General features: G+C 44.8%; 1 long non-coding RNA gene across 1 annotated transcript; it reads left to right on the top strand.

The window, feature by feature from the left end:
* The first annotated feature begins 16 nt into the window (after positions 1-16).
* LOC145719710 (uncharacterized) lies at positions 17-8523 on the top strand. The gene is made up of 2 exons (XR_014142561.1): positions 17-3180; positions 7394-8523. It is a non-coding gene; the product is annotated as an uncharacterized LOC145719710 (long non-coding RNA).
* Positions 8524-8769: the final 246 nt, after the last annotated feature.

Below are 8769 nucleotides of genomic sequence, written 5' to 3'. Positions count from 1 at the left end.
GGATACTAAAAAACTTTGCTTATGTGGGCTATATGGATTTATATTTACCATATTGAAAATTGAAACGGACATTGACAGGAATATGCAAATAAGCATTCAGTTAACTTGGACCCTCTAGAAGTCTCCACTGCAGAATTGTGACATATTGATAGTAAAGGAGCAAATAACGTTTGAGTGATATTATGAAAATAATATTGACCTTGCACACCCCTTAAAGGGGTCTTGGGGATCCTGTACCACACTTGGATAGCTACTGGTCAAGAGAACATAACTGGTTATGTTGACTTGGGTGATAGTTGGTGTTGAAACTGATACATGCTAAGATTAGAGGTTAAAAAACAAATTAAGACAGGACCACTGCCATTGAGTAGTTACTGGTCCAAAGAAATAAGTTGACCGACCGATCTATAAACTTCTTTCATCTCAGATTTGAGGGGAGTTGGTTTCTATTTCTGAATTATAAATAAATTTATGTGTGGGCGTTAATAGTGATGGGTTTGCATCTATGGCAAATTAATAAAATCTGGTATTCAAGATATATTGAATTACACATTTTGTACATTCAGAAGCTCATTACAGAGAAGTTTGTTTGAGTCTTGTGCATGCTCATCATTGTTTTTGGCCACCCAGGCCGGCCACCCGGTACCTTTTCTCACTGGGCACATCCCACCGCCTCCTGTGGAAGTGTCAAGTGCTGGGGGTTTGCATTTTTCTGGTGCCAGGCTGCCGGCATGTGACCTAGGCTCTGCCAGCCACGCACCCCCGTCCCATACTTTGAACTAGAAACTGGTGACATCAAGCAAGACATGGCCGCTGGTGGTGGTGCTGGAAGCTGGGGGGGCCCCCCTCCCCATCAGACCAGTGCTGCTGAGTGATTTGGGGGGGTGTTTCTGGATATGTAGCCTCCAAGCCCCATTTCCCTGGCCCTCCTGGAAATCTGTGATCTTTCTACTATCCTATGAATTCAAGAGTCAGTGCCTTCGCTTGCAACTAAGAACCCTGCTTGATGCATTCCCAAAGACAGCATCTCTGCAAGTATTGTTTGGAAACGTCGTGTATCAGATTTACCTGGGCCACATCCTAACCATCAGTGCCGATTGGTGGGCTGACAACTGATGGATTCAGATTCTAGGAATCTGCATTTTAAATAAGCCTCAGGCTTGCGTAACTTTTAGATACAGTAAAATTTAAGAACCGCTGTTACAATGTTTTTAATTTTAAAAATTATTTGTCTCCATTTAAGGATCTGAGTAACTCCCCAAAAATAACTCTAGGCTTTCACAAGACCCGAGTCAATGACTAACTAGTGTTTCGTTGTCCCCTTCCCTCCCTTCCCCCCACCCAGCCCCAAATTCCCCATAAGCCTTTTTGTTCTGTCTCTTTAACTGTTTTAATGTCTTTCTTTCTTTCTCTTCCTTCCTTCCTTCACTCCTTCCTTCCTTTCCTCTCTCCCTTCCTTCCTTCTTTTCTTTTCTTTCCTTTCTTTCCCTGGTTTATTTCTTCTTACTGAGGGCTGGTAATTCCCCAAATGAGGTTGCCTACACTCTGTGACACCAGAACACCAGAATTAATTAGGGTTTTAAGCTACACTGTGACTGTGGCACTCCCCAGGTCATTTCTTTCCCAGCCATTTCTGCAGCCTGCAAGCTTAGATCTCCCTGTTTATTCCAGGCATCACTAGAGAGGATGAAGGGGAAAGATGAGCACATGCCACGTGACTTTCCTTGGAGGGTTTCTCAGGCATGGATTCAGGCCAGAGAAAAAGCAGGAAGGGTTGAATGATCTACATGTGAGATTTCTAGAATCACAGAATGCTGTGATCTGAATGAATGAATGTAGGTTAAGCTCCTCTTGTCATAAATGAGGAACTAAAGAGAAGATGTGCCCAGCATCACATAAATGATTTAGTGGAGTAAAAGGCCAAAATGAATTTAGAAGAAGTGGGAAGTGGTGAATGCAGAGCCTGACCTGAAGTAGCATAAGAGAGGAGACTAATTAATATTCATGGAGTGACTATTTGAACTTGAGCACATTCACGTAACCCTGAGCCTCAGTTTCTACAACTGCAAAATAAAGATTCTAATAATAGCTGACACGTCTATAATCTTGACTGTGCTAGCAACTATTCCAAGCACTTCATATGCTCACTGATTTCATCCTTATCACAAAAATATGACATAGATCATATTATTTCCCCCACTGTCCCTTGCTCAGGATCTCACAAGGCAGCAGTGGAGGTGCTGACTAGGGTAAGGGTCTCATCTGAGGCTCGGGGTGCTCTTCCAATCTCACATGATTACTGGCAGAATTCATTTCCCTGTGGCTGTGGTATTTATGGCAGCTGAGTCTTCAAGGCCAGCAGGAGACTGTCTCAGTCTTTGAAAGGCCTCCCCTGATTAGGCCAGGCCCACCCAGGATCATCTTTCTTTGGATTGCTTCAATCCAGCTGGTTAGACAGCTTAATCTGTCTACAACATCTCTTCATCCCTGCTGTGTGACATAACGTAAACATGGGAGTAGTATTCCATCACCTTTGCTGTGTTCTGTTGTTTAGAAGTCAGTTACAGGTCTCCTCCACACTCAAAGTTGGGGGGGGGGGTTACACAAACCCCTGGATACCGAGGGGAAGGAGTCAGAGAGCTGTCTTATAATTCTGCCTTCCACAGCTAGTAAATCTCAACCTAGGCCCAGACGGACTCCAGGTGTGGGAGTCCATGGCCCCAGTGTCCAGGCTCTTCACAGTTAGGATCTTTCTCCCTTTGAACAAAGTAAACCCACTTTATAACCTTGCATGGAGTTCTGAGTAAGAAAACCCCCAGAAGACACACTGGGTGCTAAGCAATAGTGCATTCTCGTCAAACCCCTGCTTTAAAAGGTCTGCTCTTAAGGCCTGCTTTTAACCACCTGCCGTTGTGTATTTTCAGGAAGAGATTTCCAAAGTCTCTCTAAAAACTCAGGTTATATAAGTCATTTCGATGTGTTTATATTCTGAGCCAGAAATAACCCTGGGGTTTGAGATTTGAGACTCGCGTTCTCAAAAAAAAAAAAAAAAAAATTAGATAAATAACCGTAGCTCTGCTTTTTGTCTTTGAAACAGATGAAGTGATTGAGAAGAAACAGTGAACACCTTCGTTCTGTGGAAAGGACAACATGGATCAGCCATTTACTGTGAATTCTCTGGTAGGTAGCACCAACTGATACCCTACATATGGCCTGAAAACCCGGAAAGAAGAACGAAAACATAACACATGTGAAATGAGTCACCGTTACTTACAAAGTTGAGCACTTGTCGCTCCTCATCCATCTGTGGGGTCCTCTCCTTTGAGGAAGTGACTAATAAAGCCATCTTTGCTAGAGCTAAAAATAATTCTTTTTGTCCACAAAAGCGTGAAATTTTAATCTCTCTGGTTAGATTCCAGGAGTGTGGGGGAGGGGAACTTCAGAATTGACTTTGTAAGCAGGGACTTCAACCTCTTTGTGCTTCAGCTTCTTCACGGATAAAAACTGGAAGCTTCCCTTGTGTGGTAATGACCGAGGGAGACATTCTATATACGACACGCAGATGTTACTTTGGGATCCGGCGTAAAGGTCTCCACACTTGAAATTCTCGTTCTTCTCACTTTGCCCTTTAGAACCCAACACGGTCCGTGCCTTCTCGAGCTACATCTTAGAAGGAACAACATGCCTGAGACGAAATAACAGGAGCCCTGGGATCACAGGGACATATTGTGAGTCCCAGATCATTCTCTGGGTGAGAATGTAGGCACATTATATAACCTCCATGGCCCCATTTTTGTACTTGGCACATTACGACAGTTGGGGACAATATTTTTAATGTTCCCAGCCAATCGTGGGGTCTTGATCAAAGGAAGCTCTCACGACTGTTAGCCTTCTTCTGACGACCAGCAGTATACTGAATACCTGCACTCGCAAAGCTTTAGCCCCAGATCACAAGGAAATGGAGGGGGCGCCTGGGTGGCTCAGTCGGTTGAGCCTCTACCTTCGGCTCAGGTCTTGATCCCAGGGTCCTGGGATGGAGCCCCGCATCGGGCTCCTGCTCAACGGGAAGCCTGCTTCTCCCTCTGCTGCTCCCCTTCTGCTCTCTCTCTCTCTCTCCGTCAAATAAATAAATATATAAATCTTAAAAAAAAAAACACAAAGAAATGGAGGGCCTGGTTCTTGCTCTGAAATAGGTTGTGACCCCCATCCTCCTTGCCAGGAATGTCCTTCACAGATGCTCAGTTGCTTTGACAGGAGGAGGAGCAGAGAACTGTAGGAACTTCTTCACTTTCTGACCCCGTGCTGTCGGGGCACTGTGGGGGAGTAAAGGCAGCCCCCTTTCCTACCTGCAGAGGAAGGGATCATCCTTTTGGCACGTCTTAGGTGTTTTCTAGAACATTAGGTAGCAATGATTAAAATGTTAGTGCACATGTCACTGTAAAATGAACACTAAGGCTTTTTCATCTGGAGATTTTGTATTTTGTAAGGTATCACAAACCCAACATTATAGATTGATGAAGACATGAGGCTCTTTCCCCGTTTACTTCTGAAATCACTTTTGCTAATTTGGGAAGGATAGGACCATTCAGGAGAGCAAAAACAAATCTTACTTTTACTTCCTGGTAAAAAAATCCAGTTACAATCACATTGCACCTGTTTCTCTCTTCCTCTTTTATTTGGTACATGTTTCGATTATCGTCTGTGCTGCAAGGAACATGCTACATCCTAGGAAACAGGGATGGATGGACACTGCACACAAATAATTGTAATTCAGTGCAGACTGTACAGTAATAAAAAGTGGGCAAATTACTTTTGCACGTTCAGGATCCTGGAAACCCTCTTTGGAAAAATGTGCTAATTTCCATAGTTTTTTTTCCCGATCATTTTCTGATGTCATTGACGCCTTCACCTGTGGTCGAATAGCAGCATTTTCCTTGAGGGCTCCTGGGCGCTCTGGGTGAGGGAAGGGCGGGCTGCGGCTCAGACAAGGCACACACTCAGGCCTGAGGCTCAGACGTCACAAGCTTCGATTCCTGCTTCTGAGGAGGGGAAGCCTCTGGCGGCTTCTCAGAAATTAGAAAGTCTTTTTGAAAACGAGAGGAGCAGCAAGACAGGGTTTGGCTAGAAGGAAGTGTGCCTTCATGTAAGGTGAGGTCACTGAGGCAGGGCTGGGGGTTATGTTCAGTCACACCTCTCTGTTCTCAGAATTCTGGACCAAGGGTAATTGACTGAAGATGCCAAGGTCAAAAATCCAGTGTACGCTTTATTCTTTATCACTTGGCCCTGGAGACAGATTCTGGGAGACTAGTAAGTCTCCTTATCCCTTCCGCTCTAAATTGAACTGGCCACCCAATATCAGGAAGGATCGCTGGAGACTTCAGCACCAGGAAGCCCAGGCCCTGAGAGCCTCCTCTTGGGAGAAGGAAACGGGGAGGAGAACAGGTTTATGCCTCTCTGGTTGGTTATAAATTTCACCTTTAGAAACAAGAATCAGGGCGCCTGGGTGGCTCAGTGGGTTAAACGTCTGCCTTCAGCTCAGGTCGTGATCTCAGGGTCCTGGGATCGAGCCCCGCATCGGGCTCCCTGCTCCGCGGGAAGCCTGCTTCTCCCTCTTCCTCTGCTGTTCCCTCCTGCTCGTGCTCACTCTCTCAAATAAATAAATAAAATCTTAAAAAAAAAAAAAAAAGAAAGAAGAATCATTCCAGGTCTCTAGGGTTCTATCTGTTACAAAATTGCCACCACAGTGGACCCCCCCAGGGCATCGGAAGATTCATTGCAGCCTGCCCTGACAGCTTGGATCCGTCATTCATGGCCAGACTAAAACCATTCCACCTGTGGATTTCTTTTTTAACTTTCTACAGACCTTTTAATCAAATGCGCTGCCCTTGACTGACAGAGGCTGACTCGGGGAGCTAAATTTGCTCTGGGCTAATTCCATTTCTGTTGATCAAAGGTTGCTAGAGGTGTCTAAAGCAGCGTTTCTCAAACTGCAGCATGCATCAGTGCCTCTGGGAACACCAGTTGAAACATGGGTTCTTCAAGCCTGCCTCCAATCTGTAGATGCCAGGGGATGCCTGTTGAGAATTTGTACTTTTTTTTTTTGACATTTTTTTTAAAGATTTTATTTATTTATTTGACAGAGAGAGACACAGTGAGAGAGGGAACACAAGCAGGGGGAATGGCAGAGGGAAAAGCAGGCTCCCCGCTGAGCAGGGAGCCCGGTGCAGGGCTCAATCCCAGGACTCTGGGACTATGACCTGAGCCAGAGGCAGACGCTTAACCGACTGAGCCACCCAGGCGCCTGGGAATTTGTACTTTTAAGAAACTCCCAGTTGATGCTGATACTGCTGGAGCATGGACCGCACTTGGAGAAGCAGTGGTCTGAAGCTGGGGTCAGCAAACCATGGTCTGAGCGCCAAAGTCACCTGCTTGTTTTGAAAACAGAGCCAGGATCATTTGCTTACGTTTGTGGCTGCTTGCACATCGGCAGGGCTAAGTAGTTGTGGTGGGGACTCTAAGGCCTGCAAAGCCCAAAATGTTTGCTATCCGGCCTTCAACAGAAAAAAGATTTGTTGACTTTTTTGCCTTTCCGAAGCACTGAGCTTTTCATTGAATCATTGAATAATTATCCTGAATGCATATGTTCTGTGTTTTCCCAAATGTGTACAGATGCTATTTTTATGAATAAAGTACAAATGTATGTCTTAATATCACTGACTTTTTCTTAGTAATGATTTTCATTATTTTCTCAGTCAGGGACTAATTAACCGTGCCTGTTAATGTACTATTAATTATTATGTGCAGGTCTAAGAGTCTTTTTATGTTAAAAAGAAATAGGGGGTATCCTTGAACAGGACTTATTGGTGAGGTTTCGTTCACTTGGTGAAAAAACAGGTCTTAAAAGCTTCTTATTAAACTGGATATATTTATAGTGGAAGAGCATTGAATCCTTAGAGTAACTTTTGAACGCAGACCACCTCTTGGAGACCCCTCAGAGGAGCATGATGTGAGCCCTCCCCAGACAAGAGTCCACCTGCTGGTCTGCTTCACGTGAGCCGAAATGGAAGTATCCATGAGGACATAAGGGTCAATGATACTTTACCTAAAATGACCTAAAGCATTTGCATACCCAGGAACTGCCACATAATTGTACCCTGAACCCTAAAGGAGATTTGCCCCCAACACAAAGGTGTGTCTATCCTAGAGATACATGTCTTCTTGGTGTCTGGCCCATGTGTTTCTGCACAAAGATTGCACTTTTATGGTATCATTAACTCTTAGGAAATGCTTTCCTTAGGGACTGGTGTCGGGTATTTAGTGCAGAAAATACACCTGTAATTTCAGTCCTGTTCATTTCTTATTTCTAATCAGAGGTTCCATTTTTGCTTTGCAGAAAAAGTTAGCTGCTCTGCCTGACCATACGGATGTCTCCCTCAGCCCAGAGGAGCGAGTCCGTGCCCTCAGCAAGCTCGGGTGTAATATCACCATCACTGAAGATATCACCCCACGCCGCTACTTTAGATCTGGAGTAGAGATGGAGAGAATGGCGTCGGTGTATTTGGAAGAAGGAAATTTGGAAAATGCCTTTGTCCTTTATAACAAATTTATAACGTAAGTCTTTTGTTTGGGAGGTCTTCAAAATGGGAAAATATTTACATGCTGTTTTAGTGAAACGGTTTGGACTTCAGGAATATTTTCATATTCAGACCAATTTTGCAATCTCCAAAAGCATTAACTGTCCCACGTTTTTAGGTTACCAAGTAATGTATTCAGAGGCATCCCCACACCAGCTCTGAGGCTCAGGCATGGAGCAAGCCTCAGGGACATGAACAAGTCTCTCAATAGCCCTGTGTAGTGACGTGCATGTGCCTGTCTTTGGCACTCTTCACCAAGAGAATGTCCTGTTTTATGCTGTCCTCCCCCCACAGGAATGTCAGCTCTGTGAGAGCAGGAACCATATTGCAGCTCCATCCACAGCGCCTGGAACAGACCAGCGCCTGGAACAGACCATTAACGGTTTTAAAATTTGACTTGATGGGTTGGGCCGGGGCGGTAAGTTGGCAGTTATAGGAAGGATCTGATTCAGGGATAGAAAGTAGCAGTTTCACATTGTAGTTAGTATTTTTTTAAAGATTTATTTATTGATTTGAGAAAGAGAGAGAGTGGGAGGGGGCAGGGAGAGAGAATCTCAAGCAGACTCCCCACTGAGCTTGGAGCCTGACATGGGGCTTGATCCCAGGATCCTGAGATCATGATCTGAGCTGAAATCAAGACTCGGCCACTTAACCAATGGAGCCACCCAGACGCCCCTAGTTAGTATTTTTTAAAAAGGCAATTTATTGGGGCGCCTGGGTGGCTCTGTCGGCTAAGCAACTGACTTCAGTTCAGGTCATGATCCCAGGGTCCTGGAATCGACCCCACATCAGGCTCCCTGCTCAGCGGGGAGTCTGCTTCTCCCTCTGCCCCCTGCCCCCGCTCGTTCACACTCTCTCTCTCAAATAAATAGAATCTATTAAAAAAAAAGAGTCAATTTATTTAGCTGTGTAATAGTGCTAGGTATAAAAGAGCTTCCAAAGTGTTGAGTGAAAGCAGCTACCTGAAACCCGTACTTTTAGCTTAATTAAAAGTCACATGATGATTGACTCCCTCGTTCACTTGGGGACTTAACCTGAGAACATCTGAGAACTGGACAGTTGGCAACACTCAGCCTACATGGGGAAACCACTGGTTTCTAGAGAGCTAACAATAAATATGAAATCGGAAGCTGTT

Source organism: Leptonychotes weddellii, unplaced genomic scaffold, assembly GCF_054177405.1.
Source record: "Leptonychotes weddellii isolate Sample4059 unplaced genomic scaffold, ASM5417740v2 HiC_scaffold_6581, whole genome shotgun sequence".
Classification (NCBI taxonomy): Eukaryota; Metazoa; Chordata; class Mammalia; order Carnivora; family Phocidae; genus Leptonychotes; species Leptonychotes weddellii.
This window is presented reverse-complemented; position numbering and strand designations above follow the sequence as displayed.